Genomic DNA, 18778 nt, shown 5'->3' on the forward strand with positions numbered 1-18778 from the left:
ATGGGATGACGAGAAGGTTCTCAAGAACTGCAGAGGGTTGGAGATGTTACCATACTTGCAAGCCAACAAGTTAGCCGCTACAATTTCATGACTCCTGGGTTAGAGTCAAAAGAAAGTTTATTATTCATATCAATAGAAGTACCAGATAACCACTGTTTTTCTTGTGCTGGTTCCCAGACACCTCTGTGCCCCCAGGGCAATGTGAAGAGGGCCAGGAACTACCCCCACGTACAATGAGTTATCTTACAGGAGAGGGACCTTAAATTTGGGGAATCCGCATCTCTTCTAATGGGCAGTAAGCATGCCTGTTCTTGGCTTCATTGGGGGAGACACTATTTCGTTCTTTCTGCCTGTAAGCAAATCTTCCTTTTCCCCTGAAGGGAAGCACTGTCTCTGATTTCATAAGTTACTTGTTATGCAAACATTCTTGGAAAGATCATCCAGAAGAAAGGAAGCAATGCTTCTTTTGTAAGATGTGCAGAAGCATGAGGGACCTAAGGAGGATTGTCTCCAGCAGTAGGTAGGGTGGAGATATTGATATTTATACTGAAATCTCTATACAAACAGGAAGGAGTCAACTCAGGTAAATTTACATCTGCAGTGGTGGTTCCCAGCATCGGTGCCAGCAGTCCTGTGAAAGAATGAACTTTATATTACCTGGTAGAGTGACCCCGTGCCACATAACCAGTGTGGATCAGGACTTATATTTCCACTGCCCCTCACTTGCTGTGTCACTGGGCTGATTGAATAGCTTCTATAAATCCATTTTCTATAACGTAGAAATAATAAAAGCTACCTTTTAGAGTTAGTGGAAGAGTAAGTGAATAATGTTTGTAAAATACTTAGCATAAAGTCTGAATATAATAAACATTCAATAAATGGTATATTTTTATTTACTGAGGACGTTCTAGGTGTCCATAGGCTTTACTTACATCATTTAATTTAATCCTCACAACAACACTGCAATGTAGCTATTACTGTCCTCATTTTGTAGATTAGAAAGTGAAGACTCAGATTTATCTGAGGTTACCAGTTAATAAATGCTACAGCCAAATCCCAACACAGGTCAGTCACTGTCAAAGCCCACACCATTCACTACCCAATAGAGTTTGGTACTCAGTGCCTGTACTCTCCAGGAAAATTTCCCAGCTCTAAATCCACCTCTGCCATTTATTATCTGTGTGATTTTGAATAAAATCCTTCATGTAAAATATGGGAAGGATAATAGTATCTTTAGGTAATATGGTTATGAGGGTTACCTGAAATGATACCTACATAATCCTTGACAAATAGTAATGAAAACTTACATTTATTGATGTTTCTAATATTGGTTTTTATTGCTATTTCCATGACGATAATATGGTGGCAACGTTATTTATTCCAGATGGTCCTTTCCTTCTTGGAAACTTGGGTCTCAACATTCAGCCTCTGCGATAAAAGTTACTTGTTAGCTGTACATTAGAATGGTTTTGAGGAACAATAAATACATGGATTATAAAGTAGGGTAAGGGCTTGATACATAACCTCAGATTTGATTAGAAGAAAGAGGAAAACATAATGTTTTATCAGTATAAAGGCGAAATTGCTTTTCTATTCCATCTTCCATTTCTCCCATAATTTTGGTAAATTATACAGAACTGTAATTGACCCAAACAAATGGATAAAATGTCACTTTATTTGCTTTAGCTCATTATATACATTTGCTCTATGGATTAACTTACCTTACATACATTTCACACAGCATTTAACATTTATTTTGGAGAAAAAAGTGCTAGTAATAAGACTTCTCATTAATGCGTTCTAGTGAGTATTTGTCAGTGAAGTAAACCATTTAATTATTAATTTCAATAAAGAGTAGCATTGAGGGCAAGTCAGTAGGACAATGAAAAATTATCTTCCTTACTCTTTTTTTTAAATAAAGATTTTATTTATGTGTTTGAGAGAGAGAGAGAGAGAAAAAGAGTAGGGGCAGAGCGAGAGGGGAAGCAAACTCCCCACTGAGCAGGGAGCCCTATGTTGGGGCTCCATCCCAGGACCCTAGGATCATGACCCGAGCCAAGACAGACGCTCAACTGACCAAGCCACCCAGGTGCCCCTATCTTCCTCACTCTTTTTTTTTTTATGGTGAAAAAATTTATATTTAGATTTATCACCAGCTGGACTCAGTTTAGATGATTCCAATTTTGTTGGCATCATCCAAAGGATCATAGTCAGGAGCCAGTCGAACATATGCTTTCTTGTCTCCATCAGGCCCGATCAAGGTGTTGACCTTGGCCACATCAGTATCATAGAGCTTCTTCACAGCCTGTTTGATCTGGTGCTTATTGGCCTTGACATCCACAATGAACACAAGTGTGTTGTTGTCTTCTATTTTCTTCTTGGCTGACTCAGTAGTTAGGGGGAACTTGATGATGGCATAGTGATCAAGCTTGTTTCTCCTGGGGGTGCTCTTTCAAGGATGTTTGGGCTGCCTTTGGAGATGCAGGGTCTTGGGTCGTCGGAATGTAGGTGACGTGTAGATCTTCATTTTTTTGTGACGGTGCACACCTGTCAACACCGCTTTCTTAGCTTTCAAAGCCTTTGCTTTGGCTTCGGCTTCGGAAGGGGCAGGGGCTTCCTTCTTTGCCTTTGGCGCCATCTTCGTGAAAGGGTCTTCTTCACTCTTTAGCTTCCAGAGATATATTGCTATAGGAAAGGATTATGACAAATGTCAAAAGCAATATGGTCTAGCGGGAAAGACCACACACCCAGAAGCCAGCCTACCTGGGTTTGCATCCCAGCTCTGGTGCTCACTAGTTGTGTGAACATGGTAAGCCACCTAATCTATAGGAGGTTCATGTCCTTTTTGGGAAAATAAGGATAATAAAAAAATATATCTTATGGAGCCGTTAGGTCAGCTGGGTGAGCTTATAGGTATATGAAGTGCTGAGAAGAGCCCCTAGTTCACAGTAATGTTATACAAGAGTTAGCTGTGGCTACTGTCCTCTCAGCCACCTGGCACGTGACTCATCTATACCATTGTCCTCAATCCTCATGTGCACAGACGTTGGGGCCCCTGATTCTGAGACATGGCTGCAGGAGACCCTACAACAGTGCCGTCAGTACCATGACTCAAATCATTGGTTAGACTGAAATTTTTTTTTTTTTTTTTTTTTTTAGATTTTATTTATTCATTCATGAGAGAGAGACACACAGAGAGAAAGAGGTAGAGATGCAGGCAGAGGGTGAAGCAGGCTTCATGCAGGGAGCCTGATGTGGGACTCGATCCCGGGACCCCAGGATCATGCCCTGGGCCGAAGGCAGGTGCCAAACCGCTCAGCCACCTAGGGATGTCCTAGACTGAAATGTTTTGATTGGGTTTGTGAGATCTGGTATTGCTGAATGCTTTGTGAAGATACCCTAAAGAAATGTCTTCGAATTACATTCTCCTTTCCAAGTATTCCTTGTCAATATGCACGAGTATTTCTGACTTTCACAGCATTTACCATGTTGCCAATTAAATTGTTCATGTTGATGCTAGACTATTTTAGCTGAACTAAGGATTCAGTTTTAAAGCAATTTATAGCATTGTACTTAATGCTGGTCAATTGCCTTTTTATTAGTTTCCTAAATCTGATAGCACACATATTAAATTCCAGGGCCGCAGAAATTTGAAGCTGAATGTTCTTTATCCTCTAAACTGTTTGGCTAGTCTTGCATATTTGTTTAATAAAAAATGTTTTCTGATACCTGAGAACCTCTCCCAGTCTCTCTAGCATGCCGTGCCATCTTTCCACCTCTGGTTGCCCTGTCCTTGCTGTTTTCCTCCTCCCCATGCTGTTTTCCATTCTTTAAGCCTCCTTTAAATTTAGCTAGATTTACTCTCAGCGCACCTTACCTATTTTTGACTTTCTCTAGAGAGTTATTGGGAAATTTCTCACTATCTTATTCTCTGAGTTAATGGTGGCAAAACAACACATGATGAGATGAGCACTGGGTGTTATACTATATGTTGGCAAATTGAATTTAAATAAAATATTTAAAAAACAGTGGAAAAACATAACTCCATTAATTTTCTTAAATTCCGGGATCCCTGGGTGGCGCAGCGGTTTGGCGCCTGCCTTTGGCCCAGGGCGTGATCCTGGAGACCCGGGATCGAATCCCACATCGGGCTCCCGGTGCATGGAGCCTGCTTCTCCCTCTGCCTGTGTCTCTGCCTCTCTCTCTTTCTCTCTGTGTGACTATCATAAATAAATAAAAATTAAAAAAAAATTAAAAAAAAAATTTTCTTAAATTCCTTTTTCTTAGAAGGGAAGTAAGTGATTGCACTTCAACAACAATAAAAGGACATTTGTAAGGAAAAAGAATGGAAAAGGCTAAAAACTTGTTGAAAACCACATTCTTTAATAAATAGCAGTAGTAATAGTGCAACATTATGAGAACACTGATGAAGAAAAAAATTAAGGCAAAGGGGTACTTTATCTTTTTTTTCTGACCATTTTAATGATGAACCTTTGAGATGAGCTAATGTATCCCTAAGTGCTAACTGTCTGAAGCACTCCCTCCCTCCCAAAAAGACATTGATCTTGCCCCTAGGGCACTCATGCTAAATGGAAATTGTGGGGAAATATTCTTTACTGTTACCCCCCTGGGAAAGACTGGTGCTAAACCACAAAGAAAGACAACTGACCATTCTTAAAAACCCCAGAAATGAAAAAGAGTTTAATATTGTATTTATAAAATATAATTTTCCCAATTCCCTCCCCCCCAGACTGCTACACTCATTTATTTTTTATTTTTATTTTTTGCTACACTCATTTAAATAATTTACATGTTTTCTAGAATCTCCTAAGACCTGTACCTGCTGTTTTGATGCTTTCTTTTTAATAGCAATAAGCTTGTGAAGGATCGAAGCCTCTTGAAGAGTTTCAGGCTGTGCCAAAAATCCTAATCATGTGTTGGCTGACTACATACATTTGTTGAATTTGTGGCCCACAGTAGCGTGAAATAAGAAGCAAAAGCCTGTGTAGTCATTCTGCGTCTCTTGACCAGATAAACTACTAGTTCCTTGGGTCAGTTAGAACAATTATGAAAACGCCCAGCAGTCAGACAAACAATTTTCTGCTAGCATAAAATTTTAAAAGAAGGCTGGCGACCCACTCTGGAAGGCCTTCAGTAGCTGGCCCCCAGATGGTAGATAGTACGGGACAGAGGGAAGGCTTGGCATTGCCTTCAATTGCTTTTAGCCACAGCTATGAGCAAGGGGAGTCCGTTACCAAAGAAGGAACCTGAAAGACTCAGGAATATAATGGGTGAGGAAGGCCTGCACTTAAGAGGCCAGAGCAGCACTGAGTGGTTGCACCCAGGTGCCAGCCTACCAGTAGGCCTTCCAGGGAGCTTACTGTAGAGCCGTAACATGATAGCTTAACATGCCCAACATCACAAATACAGGCGCGTTTTAAAACCAGGCGCAGAGGAAGAAAACATGTCAGAGCAGAGCGGTGTTATTTTTAATGGAGCACGTGTTTGTCTTGTAAGTGTGTCCTGAAGAGGGGAGCAGGTGTCTGGTTCCTGGTCACTGCTTCTGATGCACAGCGAGAGGCAGCCACTGGGTCTCCCACAGCTACTCACCATCTTTGATAATGCAGATGAAATGATACCCGTCCAGGGTACATGCATAACACTATCCTTCCTCAATATTTGTGTACAGTTGTTTTGAAAGTAAACTGTCCTTGGGGTGTAGATTTACGAGCAGTCTTTGGGGTTGAGCCAGGTCCTGTTAGGCAAAGATTAACAGCGCAATAAATAGAACTCGTGCACCGCTGTAAGATTAACACAAGGAAATGGCAAAGTTGATCTAAGGTCTACTCCTAAGGAAAAGATGAGCCCCACCCCTTTTTTTTTGTGGAGAGTAAGAACATGGATTTGTCAATAGTAAGTGAATAACCCTCGTGTTAGAGAGTTGTCAATATGAGAGACTCCATTTCCCATGTTCAGAAATAAAGCTACCTATTATTTTGGTAAGAAATGCCTAAATTGAAATTCTAAAGGGCATTATGAACTTGAATTAAAAAGGTAATGGATTTTTTAATAAGTTCTGGGTCAAGATGTATTATCAAACTATTTTCCATAGGGCATAGAATATACCATCTATCCTTTTTAATAATACCAGATCTAGCCTTACTTCCAGAAGCCAGCTGAGGCTGCCTGTCTATTGTAGTCTCTCCCACCATCCCTAACAATGAACAAATAACTGGAAGACTATGAAACATTTTAAATAGAACTGTCTCCTAGAGAAACTGTTACTGGCAGACACAGGCCTGATCTGGACCTGGGTAACTTGCTTTGGGAAAGAGAAGATCAATACAGTTTGGGAGTAAGTAGAAGAGGGAAATATGAAGATGGATTAAGTCAATCATAAAGCACATGATCTATGCCCTGACATGCAGCCTTATTCTCTGAATGCTCTGATTTGGGATCATGCAGAGGATAATTCTCTGTGCTTTGAAATTCAAAAGGCTTTTAAAAAACTATTTTAATTATACAAACCATTTATTAGTAATGAAAGTACTATGTCTGCAAATCCTTAAAGACTGCAAAGAACTTAACCAAGCATTTGGAAAGTGGTCTGCATATTCTAAGGCGTAGATGAGCTTTCCTCTTCTCTGACATACAGTTTAGACTCAAAAAAGCTTTCAGCCATTCCTTCTGTTACTCTTAGCTGTCTGACTCTGCTATACTCTATACCCCTTCCTCTTGATCGTGTGCTCTGTTAGAGAATTTTCTTGCACCCACCCAGAAGCCTTTCTTGCATTACTGCTTGGTACTGGGTCCATGGACACTTCTATATGTGGCAGTGGAGGAGAAGAGGAGGGTAAACCTCAGGACCTACACGATAGCTGAACTCACCAGAATGAAATGTTCATATATTATCAGTGAAAAAGTAAATTATTAGCAGTTAATAAATGCACAGAAAAAAATTGCTTCGTGGCATGTTTAGATGCCCTGTGGTTGGGAGTGAATTAGCATGCAGTAGTGTCGTGATCTTCATAGCCACATTCATTTTACATGGTTTCTGATTAGTGCAGGAATTTACTTTATAATGTGATTTAATATGGGAAGCATAAATTCATTGTTACAAATTGTCTTCTGTTTTCTAGATTTCCCTAAAATGAAGCTCTCGGTAAGATAAAAGAACGCCTGCCTCTTTCATCACGGACATGTAGAGAGAGAGTGGATCTGGAAAACAAATTTATACTTTTTCTGGAAATGGGAATCACTCATAAAACACTTCATGAGTTCAAGGTCCCCTTGTTGCCATTGTGCCTCCTATTCATATGGACTGTGAACAACCCAGAGGTAGTTGGACTAGTGGCATGTTATTGGATGACTCTGCTTCAAATTTGAAGAATTTATGAAAACTCTGAGTGCCAGACAAAAATAGACATTAAAAGGGTGAGATTAATATTCAGCAATCACAATGTATAATTAAAGAGAAAATGAAATGAACTGTTTATGCAGGCATAGTGAGTTGCTTTAATATCACAATAGACCTGAAAGTCTGTGGCAAGTTTTAAAGATTTTGCTCAGAAGTGTAGAGCCCCTCTGAGGTGCTCTCACAAGTTATAACCCCCATCGACATTTTTATGCATGTCGTGAACTTGTTTACCAGCTGCACGTATGTACGATGTTCAGATGTCTCCTGGTGCTGCTTGTCTCCCTCTGTGCATCTTTGTGCACTATACATCCTCATTAATTTTGGAAGGAATTTTTAAAGAGTGTTCAACTAACACTTCTAATTAGTAACCGATTTATTTTTTTTTAGGTGTCGGAGTGCAAAGCTCATTGAAACAACCCCCAGATGGTTGGATTTTACTCTAAAAACAATTCCTGATAAGAAAAAGACTAACTGATGTTTTGATGTCTCAGTGAGTCTTCCAACTCAGTTAAAATTCTCTCCCTGCTGTCTAAACTCTGTTCTCCATCTCTAAACTTTAGACCTGTGGCAAACCAACCAGCTTCACTTTGTCTAAAAGACCATCAATCTGCATTTTATTGTCAGAGTCATAGCCTGGCTGAATTTGTATTGACATCCCCCCACCTTGCCCCCTCTACCAGATGAACTCTGTGATGATTTTGCAGGGCAGGGGTTGGGGGCGCTCTGTAAGGTGGATACTGTGTATGGGATGCTGGTGAGAAAAGAGATGAGCGAGCACATAGGCAACAAAGGGGGATGATTACCAATCACCTATGTGTTTTAGGAGGGCATCCTGGAATTTAGAGGGGAGGTTTAACAACTGGGATTTCCTGGTCCATGTAGGCAAGGAAGGCTGTCAGGGAGGGAATTATTTAGAGTATAGGGGGGTCAAAGAGGAGTGAGAGTTAAGAGATGAATAGTTGAGAGCAACGCAGTGAATCAGAAGTTGTCTTGATGCCGCTATTCTTTTCTCTCCGCTAAGGAAAGGGGCATCTTTTTATTTTCAAGTCTTCCTGCTACTAAGGGCATACTGATCTCTAGGCGTCTACTTTGGGATACCTATTCCCAAACTGCCTATCATCTCTTCACTCTTAGGTGGCTCAGCACCAGGTCCTGGAGAACAAGATGTGAGTTTCTCACCCTTTTGGCTCTTCCATTACCTCTGCTCCCTAAAACCATGGCTGCCCAGTATACTCTGCCTCCTTATCCTTTATTTTTTCTGAAAGATATTTTTAAAAGATTCTTATTTATTTATTTATTTATTTATTTATTTATTTATTTATTTATGAGAGAGAGAGACACACACCACAGGCAGCGGGAGAAGCAGGCTCCATGCAGGGAGCCCGACATGGGACTTGATCCCGGGTCTCCAGGGTCATGCCCTGGGCTGAAGGCAGTGCTAAACCGCTGAGCCACCTGGGCTGCCCTCTGCCTCCTTATCAACCACAACCAAAGCACCTTCCATTTGATAGTTATTTGATAGGTAATGCTTCTGCTCTCCCTCAAAAAAGACTAACTAACATGAAAAAAAAAAAGGTATGCTAACATGAAAACAAAAAAGTGCAAGTTGTCAGGAAAATTTGAGGAGCCAAAAATCCTCCCCATTCCAGGTAAAGAATATTTTAATAAAGGACTCGATAAAATAATGCCATTTTCTCATTCTTTTGTTTCCTAAAATTTAGTCATTCCCATGCAATATTCGGTATTTTCGCCCTATATCTATTACTTTTTTAATATTATTTTAAACTGACTTTTAAAGTTTGCATGGATTTTAATGAAAAGGAAACTTTAAATCACTCCCGTAAATGGAAAACCAATATTGTTTTCCTTAAGTAGAAGATATTACAGTCAATAGAGTAACACATGCCATTGAAGTTTAACTAGTTTAATGTGACATGCTCAGGGCTTCGAGCCTGAGGTTTATTCTTTTTATTAAAAAGGAGTATTAGTAAGAGTTAGGAATTCAGGTAGTATTAGAACCAAATTGAGAAATTCCCCTTGATTTTACCCACAAAGAGTAGTAGAAAAAATTTAAAAAGGGAATATTCCTCTTAATACTAAGTTCTATATTCGATTTTCTGTCCATATATCATTTAAAAAAGGATGAGATTAATATTCAGCAATTACAGTACATAATTAAAGAGAAAAATGAAACAAACTGTTTCTGCAGGCACAGTCTGCCTCACACTGATCATCCCCACAAGACTCTAAGTGATACAATTTTCAAGTTAGAAATGGAAGAACAAAATCTAAGGTGTTCTAGCGAAGATCTCACCCCTTCACATTAGCCCCATCCTCAGTTGGAGAGAAGGTTCAGAGAGAAGTAACTCTCTCATTCTTTTGTGTGTGTTATTTCAGCTGTTTCTGAGCAAACTGGAGACCCTGGAAAACTGACAAGAAGATGGAACATAGGGGATGCAACACTCAAAACTCAGGGAAATGTGTTGTGCACCTATTAAACATAAGATCTTTCAGTTCTAATGTGAGGTTAGCTCTATGTGAAGTTCTTTGTATTGATTTGTAAGTTGTGGAACTAACTTGTCTTTCCCTCTTGAAATCCCACAAAAATCAGTTGGTTAAAATACAGATCATGTTCTAAAAGACAGTTTATAGGGATATAAAATGCTGGGACAACCAGAAATCCCACATTTTAGATGTCAGGGCATTTGATCCATTTCTGTGAAGCCCTTTGACTGATTGAATGTCTAACTTTGTAAATTTAAGTGCCTTTTACTCTGGAGATCTGTAGTTCTTCTTTCAAAAAATCTTTTTAAGAAATTGAGAATTCTCTGAGTTGCTTGACCCTAGTTGAAGTCCATGGGGCAATCCAGGTTCTAGCCTTCACTCTATAAATGTTAAATTTATAACAACTTTCCGTCATGGGTGCGACTATGAATAGTACGATTTGGGGATCGTGAATTTATGAATGAACAGGCAGCTTTGAACTCCTGACGGGAGCAAGCACCATATGCCATTCAAAGGTAATTTACCTTAGATTTACATTTCATTTATTCATCCTGTGCCTCTAATGCCAAGTGCTGTGTCAGGTCTTGAAAGGAAACATAACAGTGAATAGCAGTCCAGAGAAAGAACGATAAAGCTGACAAATGGTAGCCTCTTCAATAAATCACAGGTTCCACGGAGAGAAGTTGACTGTCAAGCCTACACATTAGAAAAAGAAATGTAAGAGGAGGAAAAGAAAACAATAGAAAGAAACTTGCAATGACTCAGTGAATGAGAAAAGTCCATCACAGGGAATCCTGAAAATACAATAACAATTATCATCAAATTTTATGAAGCAAAACTTTAAGAAATGTTTGCTAAACAGGTCTGAAAAAAATAAGAATGGAAATTATGTATAGTGAAGAGAAAAGAGACAATGTCAGCCTAGGATTCAAAAATGTCAAGGTTGGGCATTTTCAAACAAGGTGGAATTGAAGTAGGAAGTTGATGCGTACAAGGGTGGCTAAAGAGGTGGGAGGCAAGAAGGTCCCAATACATGCATATTCAAAGAGTGACGAGTTACATTTTCTTGTTCCGTTTTGCTTTAGGAAAATTCCCACCTTGTCCAGGTTTTGTGGTGTTTGATGTTTAAAGATTTAGGGACACCTGGGTGACACAGTGGTTGAGTGTCTGCCTTCGGCTCAGGGCGTGATCCCGGGGTCCTGGGATGAGTCCCACATCGGGCTCCCCACAGGGAACCTGCTTCTCCCTTCTCCCTCTGCCTATGTTACTGCCTCTCTCTGTGTCTCTCATGAATAAGTAAAATCTTAAAAAAAGATTAAAGATTTAGTGCAGCTTTCTTTAAGAGGAAAAATTCAAATATTATAAATAGAAAATTAAGTACGGGACGTTAGATGTTGTCTTTGACATTAAGGAGCCCTGTTATGTAAGCTTCATTAACCTCACAGTACATCTGTCTCTGGTCCCCTTTGGAGACTGGTACCCTTTGTGACCGGGAAGATAAGGTGGACTTTGGGCTGCGGCATGGGGCAGGTGGCCTATGATTCATCTTCTTGCATGAGGTGACTTGGGTCAGTGTATCCTCAGCACTAGAATGGTAAATGAGAGAGAGCTGTGAACCTGGAGTGGGCTTAGAAGATAAAGGAGTTATTTCTGGTGGAAGTAGTGATTATTGTATTTTAGAAGTGTGCAGGGATCAGTGAAGCCCCTCCTTTGTCTCATCTGAGTGGCCAGATATACTAGAGAGCGTGCTGGGTACTTGGGATACAAAGTAGAATAAATACTGAATGAGACTTGGTTTTGGGGATGGAAGGGGTGGGACACTGGGAGGAGAGAGCCAGAAGGAACCTAGAGTACCCCACCCCAGGAGGGATGGAGCCTTAAATTCATCCATTGTATGTATGTATGTATTTATTTATTTATTTATTTATTTATTTATTTATTTATATTTTTTTAATAGTAAATTTATTTTTTATTGGTGTTCAATTTGCCAGCATACAGAATAACACCCAGTGCTCATCCCGTCAAGTGCCCCCCTCAGTGCCTGTCACCCATTCACCCCCACTGCCCGCCCTCCTCCCCTTCCACCACCCCTAGTTTGTTTCCCAGAGTTAAGAGTCTTTATGTTCTGTCTCCCTTTCTGATATTTCCTACCCATTTCTTCTCCCTTCCATTCTACTCCCTTTCACTATTATTTATATTCCCCAAATGAATGAGAACATACAATGTTTGTCCTTCTCTGATTGACTCATTTCACTCAGCATAATACCCTCCGGGTCCATCCACATTGAAGCAAATGGTGGGTATTTGTCATTTCTAATGGCTGAGGAATATTCCATTGTATACACAGACCACAGCTTCTTTATCCATTCATCTTTCAATGGACACCGAGGCTCCTTCCACAGTTTGGCTATTGTGGACATCGCTGCTATAAACATTGGGGTGCAGGTGTCCCGGCGTTTCATTGCATCTGCATCTTTGGGGTAAATCCCCAACAGTGCAATTGCTGGGTCGTAGGGCAGGTCTATTTTTAACTCTTTGAGGAACCTCCACACAGTTTTCCGAGTGGCTGTACCATTTCACATTCCCACCAACAGTGCAGGAGGGTTCCCTTTTCTCCGCATCCTCTCCAACAACCTACAGAATGGGAGAAGATATTTGCAAATGACGTATCAGATAAAGGGCTAGTTTCCAAGATCTATAAAGAACTTATTAAACTCAACAGCAAAGAAACAAACAATCCAATCATGAAATGGGCAAAAGACATGAACAGGAATCTCACAGAGGAAGACATAGACATGGCCAACACGCACATGAGAAAATGCTCTGCATCACTGGCCATCAGGGAAATACAAATCAAAACAACAATGAGATCCCACCTCACACCAGTGAGAATGGGGAAAATTAACAAGGCAGGAAACCACAAATTCATCCATTTAATAAACATTTATCGGCTGTTGTATTGTAGGAGCTGGGGATTCAGCAACAAAGAAAACAGCCCCAAAGCCCAGTCACATGGTATTTTTATTCTAGTGGAGAGAAAAGGGCAGTAGACAAGTATAAATGATAGATACAGACACAGATATGGATAGATACAGATGTTTACACATACGGGCAAATGCTGGTAAGGGCTATGGAGTAAAGTAGAATAGGTTGTCGGGGAATAGTCAGGTTGTGTGTGTGTGTGTGTGTGTGTGTTTGTGTGTATGTGTAGGGAGCTATTGGCTCTCCTATGTAGAATGGCCAAGAAAGAACGCCATGATAAGATGGGATTTGAAAAGGAATTAGAAGTGAGGAAGAGAGCACGATGGGAAGAACCTTGTAGGCAGAGGGAATAGCAAGTGCACACATCCTGAGGCAGAAGTGTGCTTGGTACGTCTAAGAAACAGGAGGGAGGTCAGTGGGGTTGAAGTGAAGTAAGCAGTGGGGAAGAGAGGAGGAGATAAGGTCAGAGAGGTTGCAGGAGCCAATCCAAGAATGCCTGGAGGTCATGGTAGATGCTCGGGTCTTTTCTCTAAGTGGGATGGGGAGCCACTGGAGGGAGTCCTGTGATCTGACTTCTGTTTTGAAAGCTTCACTCTGCTGTGTGAAGACTCTTCTTTAGAAGGGCAAGCCTGGAAGCCAAGAGCTCAGTTGGGAGCCTACTGGAGTTATCTGGGTGGGAGATGACAATTGCAGTAGGTTGGCAGCTCTGGGAGGTGGGAAGTCCTTCTTTCCTTCCTTCCTTCCTTCCTTCCTTCCTTCCTTCCTTCCTTCCTTCCTTCCTTCCTTATTTAAGAGAATGGGAGAGAGAGCAGAGTGGGGAGAGGCAGAAGGAGAGAATCTCAAGCAGATTCACCACTGAGTGCAGCGCCCGACACAAGGCTCAATCCCAGGACTCATGAGAAACCCACTGAGCCACTGAAGCGCCCCTGACGTGGTTGGTTTCCGATGACTCATCCCAGAAGAAGCTAGCAGAATATCCTTGCAGAGTGGATAATGCCACCAGAGGCAACGTTTCAGACCGAGCAACTAGAAGTTGCTCATGTGATGAGATGGAGAGAGCAATGCAGGAGGAACAGCTTGGGAGGAGGTGGGATGTTTGTACTGAGCGGCAGCTTGACGTCTCCAACAGACCTTGAATTGGGAATTTGGGAATAAAAGTGGGCAACTGGATGAGAATTTGGAATTCAGGGCAGTGGTTGAGGCTAGAGATAAATATTTGGCAGTCGGGGAGCATACAGATGGTACTTAAAGCTGTGAGATTAGACACAAAAACCTAGGGAATAAATATAATAGAGAAAAAATACATATGATGCATCTTTCCCTGAATCTTTGCCTGTAATTGTCATTGAACTTCTAGAGGTGAGGTTGGGCGTTTTTCTCTCTCCGTATAAGTATCTATGACATATGACTCACCCACGTCAATGTTTCATACAAGGCTTTCCACAATCTGACTCGTAGCTGCTCACTTCCCCAGTTTTAGTTGCAGCAAATGGCAAAAGTAACCTGCAGTTTGGTACCCTTGTGTGTATCTTTGCTCGTGCATTTCTTTGTGAAATGCCTACTCTGCTCCCAATCCCAGCTTCTCTGTCTCTGCCTGTCTGTCTGTCTCTGTCTCTTACACACGTACACACACATAACTCCCCCCCCCCCAATACTCACTTCTGGGTGATTTAACTCATTTGTAAAACTTTGACTAAGTACCACGTCCTCCACAAAGTCTTCACCTCAACCCATCCCCAGATGATATGCCCCCTCATCCTGTGTTGGAAATAATTTTCTTACCCCATTGCATTATAATTATTGTCTCTTACCATTTGCCCGATTCTTGCTACAGAGAATACTCAAAGTATTTGTGAAAATGAACCAAAAGACTAAAAGAAAAGGTAAGAGAAAAGTGGCGAGTGAGCTAAATCTCTTGATCCCACTGCAGCAGAAGAAAAGCAAAATCAAGCCCCAATTCAGTCAGAAACTACTGAGCTAAGTCCTTCCATGTCTTACACAGTGTTCTGTGCCCAGCACGATCTTAATGAATGTGAAATAACAGACCTTTAGTGATTGATCGATAGAAAAGAGGAAACAAATAGGAAAATAAATCTTTGTAAGAAGGAGGAGGAAAAGGGGAAAAGGGGAAAGAGGGGGGTGGTTCTATTCCGAGGACAAACTGGAATCTTCCTAACTGCAATCCATCTCTCATTTGACTAATGAGAGTGAGTCTCCTGACTAAAGGAATTGATAGTCTTGACAGGGAGGGGTGGGGGGGTTGAAAATAACTTACAAATATAAAGCTGTTTGAGTCAAAGAGGTAATTAATTGTTTTTTAAACAAACCTTGTGAGTTCTTTAAAATTCACTAACCCAATCAAATAATGAATTTCATAATTTTGAAATTGTTTTGAAAGAGTTGCTCTTTACAAAGAAATCTTAAAAACTTAGATTCTGTTAGTACCTACCTTACAAAAGCCATCATCTGTAAACTGCAGATAGACTAGATGTTGGTTGGATAATATCGTGTACACTGGTTGCTTTCTTTTTTTTTTTTTTTTTCATGAAATTTCAAAAGTGAGCCTTTTTATTTATTTTTTAAATTTTTTATTTATTATTTTTTTATAAATTTATTTTTTATTGGTGTTCAATTTGCCAACATATAGAATAACACCCAGTGCTCATCCCATCAAGTGCCCCCCTCAGTGCCCGTCACCCAGTCACCCCCACCTCCCCTTCCATCACCCCTAGTTCGTTTCCCAGAGTTAGGAGTTTCTCATGTCCTGTCTCCCTCCCTGATATTTCCCACTCATTTTTTCTCCTTTCCCCTTTATTCCCTTTCACTATTTTTTATATTCCCCAAATGAATGAGACCATATAATGTTTGTCCTTCTCTGATTGACTTATTTCACTCAGCATAATACCCTCCAGTTCCATCCACGGTGGAAGCAAATGGTGGTTGCTTTCTTTCTTTTTATTTTATTTTATTTTATTTTATTTTATTTTTTTATTTATTTTTTATTGGTGTTCAATTTACTAACATACAGAATAACCCCCAGTGCCCGTCACCCATTCACTCCCACCCCCTGCCCTCCTCCCCTTCTACCACCCCTAGTTCGTTTCCCAGAGTTAGCAGTCTTTACGTTCTGTCTCCCTTTCTGATATTTCCCACACATTTCTTCTCCCTATTATGCTGAGTGAAGTAAGTCAGTCGGAGAAGGACAAACATTATATGTTCTCATTCATTTGGGGAATATAAATAATAGTGAAAGGTGGTTGCTTTCTGATGCAAAATGGCTTTGACATCTTTTATCTATTATGTCACTCAATTGAAATTCCTTAAGAGCGGGAACTTCATGTTGCTGTATGTCCTAATGCATGCTACATTGAAATTTGGGAATGGAATTGCATGATTTCAGCACATTCTTGGCTTCTTTGTAGAACATACATGCCGTTCCATAGTAATGCGTTCCAATAAGAGTACAGTCATGATTTATTGGCATTTTCAAGTTGCATGTGCTTTATCTCATCTCATCCTTACTGGATCCTATTTTATCAGTTGACAAGAAGCAGACATTATGGAACTTTAAGCAATTTGCCCAGGCTTAGAAACCAACTTTGTCCAATAAAAAAGCCTAAACTTTTTCTTTAACTACGCCTCGACACATTTACTCAAAACCTAAAATTATGTGTACCTGTCCCGCATCTATGCAAGAATTCCATTAGTTAGGAAACCGTAACTATGTAAGTATATTTGAAAATGTTGATTAAAATGTCAGTCAAGATTTTTCATTATCTAACATAAGTGATATATTGGAGTTATTACCTCAAATGCATATTAAATTTACAAAGATCACAAAAAAGCAGTTACAGTTGAATAAAGAAAATATTTACTTCAGATAGTTTACTAAGTAATAGAGTGTCATACCTATTTAACAACTAGGAGTATAAATTATGCAAATGTATAATACGAATATGCAAATATGCAGGTTTGGTAGCACATTTCATCTCTGAGAAATACAAATTAATAAAGAATAAAATCCTAATCAAATGTTTTCTTTTAGGCAATCGAGTTTCTAATGTTTTATTATTCGTCTCTCACCACCCAGGAAATACATCCAGTGCTTCTATTGTGATGAACTATAAAGTTGAGAAGGATGTGCTTTTGCTCAAGCTTGCCTGCGATGTCTTTCCAGCATAGTCCACTTAAAAAACGTTTCTGTATTTAAAAAAATCCAGCTGGTGACCCATAAATTTTTATCTGAAGGCCAGCACTCTGTCTTCAGTTCTCATTTCAGATATTACATTGGTCACTGGTCATCTCTATTTGAATTTTTCTGGGTCATCTCCACTCACCATGAGATACTTTTTAAATGACCCCATAAGAACAGTGAGTGGATTATTCTCTTTTTGGTACCTCCACTGTAACTTTGTATAAACTTCTGGAACACTGTCTATGATACTTATTCAAGGTTTGCAAATATTTGGCACACAGATCTTTTTTTTTTTATGGAATCTTATGGAATCTTTTTTATGGAATCCCTTTTTTTATGGAATCTTATTATATTCATAATAGCTATTATTATTAATACTTTCTGAACCTCTGTGCATATGGTTAGGCAACTAGTGACAAGATAGGGGAAATGATTGGTCATAGCAAACCTATTTGCCATTCCTGCAAATATAAATGTTTATGTCATTTTTAGAAACATGTTAGTTTCTGACGGCACTGGTAGGTAAATTAATGAATCGATGAGTGAATGCATTTACAAAATCATATATATATTAATAAACAAATCACACCATTTTCTTGCATAAGGTTTTGGTGGCAAAACAGAGTTACTTTAGGGAACTCAAAGTTGGCCTCTAGCTTCTACATGGAAGAGTTCATAATTGATGACAGCCAGCCTAACAATCCAGCCCATTTCTTCAGCACTGAATCAATTAACCAAAGTTTAATGCCAAAAAGTTTCTCTCCTGTGAGTCAAGGGAAAAGATGCACAATAACTACCTATGACAAGTATGCAATATTAATTGTGTAGTTAATTAATTTTTAATACCATGCCAGTTTAATTAGTTACTGAAGAGTGGTGGCTGCCTCATACAGCTAGAACTTGCATATGATGTAGGTGTGAAAGCTTATACTGCAATAGGGGTTAAAACCTCACATGCAGTTGAAGATTTATGAACCTTACATGATACTTTAAACAGTCCTCTCAAGCCAAATTATAATTATTAAGCAGTTAAAATTTTAATTACATGATATATTTCCTTTTATAAAGAGAGATGTTATCTAAGAGATTTTTGACTGCTGGAGGCTAATACGATCAGGCCCTTTATGGAATTTTGTTTTTCCATGAACTACAAACATATAAAAAAATCATGTCTTTGAAAGAGAAAAAAATAATTAATCACCAATCATTGAATTGCTTTGGTCTTCATATCCCGAGAACAATCTCGGTTCTGTCCTGGAAAGTCCTGAGTTCATTTTATTTATTTGTCTAAATGTTTCGAGATGATAGAGTTGGTAACTCCTCTGTCTCTATTATTTCCTGTTTCCTATGTTATGGAGCCTCTATATCATTCTGTAGAGTCAGGTGGAAGGGAAAAAGGAAGCATTGTTAAACTGACTTTAAAAAAAGCAAGAGAAAAAGAACTCTTCCACTTTATATGTTTAAAAGAGAAATTTGAGAATAGACTTCAAACATAACTTTTTGCAGCATTTTTGTAATTATGCTCTTAGAATATATGATGTGTTTTTATTTTTATAATTAACAGGAAATACATGTTATACATTAAATGTGACACAAGAGATATGAATTATGCAGGCAACTCGGTATGTGCTGATGAGCACAAAGCCCAAGGCACGTTCAGTCGAGTTTCTATGAAGATC

The 18778-nt window shown here is 39.6% G+C and overlaps 1 long non-coding RNA gene and 1 pseudogene across 6 annotated transcripts in view; one reads left to right on the forward strand and one right to left on the reverse strand.

Annotated features, from left to right (window-relative positions):
- The window catches only part of LOC112648265 (uncharacterized), a 170596-nt gene extending 155570 nt beyond the window's left edge, over positions 1 to 15026 (forward strand). For 3 of the 6 annotated variants that reach the window (XR_004817509.2, XR_004817504.2, XR_004817510.2), the window contains 4 exons: positions 7140 to 7434; positions 7805 to 7907; positions 8552 to 8583; positions 9815 to 15026. This is a non-coding gene — a long non-coding RNA (uncharacterized LOC112648265). Of the gene's footprint in view, positions 1 to 7139; positions 7489 to 7804; positions 7908 to 8438; positions 8584 to 9814 lie in introns of those variants that run through there. The other 3 variants (XR_007411752.1, XR_007411753.1, XR_007411751.1) reach the window with 3 other exon arrangements.
- Positions 2168 to 2638, reverse strand: LOC112648264 (60S ribosomal protein L23a-like; annotated as a pseudogene).
- Positions 15027 to 18778: the final 3752 nt, after the last annotated feature.

The sequence above is a fragment of the Canis lupus genome, chromosome 7, assembly GCF_003254725.2.
Source record: "Canis lupus dingo isolate Sandy chromosome 7, ASM325472v2, whole genome shotgun sequence".
NCBI lineage: Eukaryota > Metazoa > Chordata > Mammalia > Carnivora > Canidae > Canis > Canis lupus.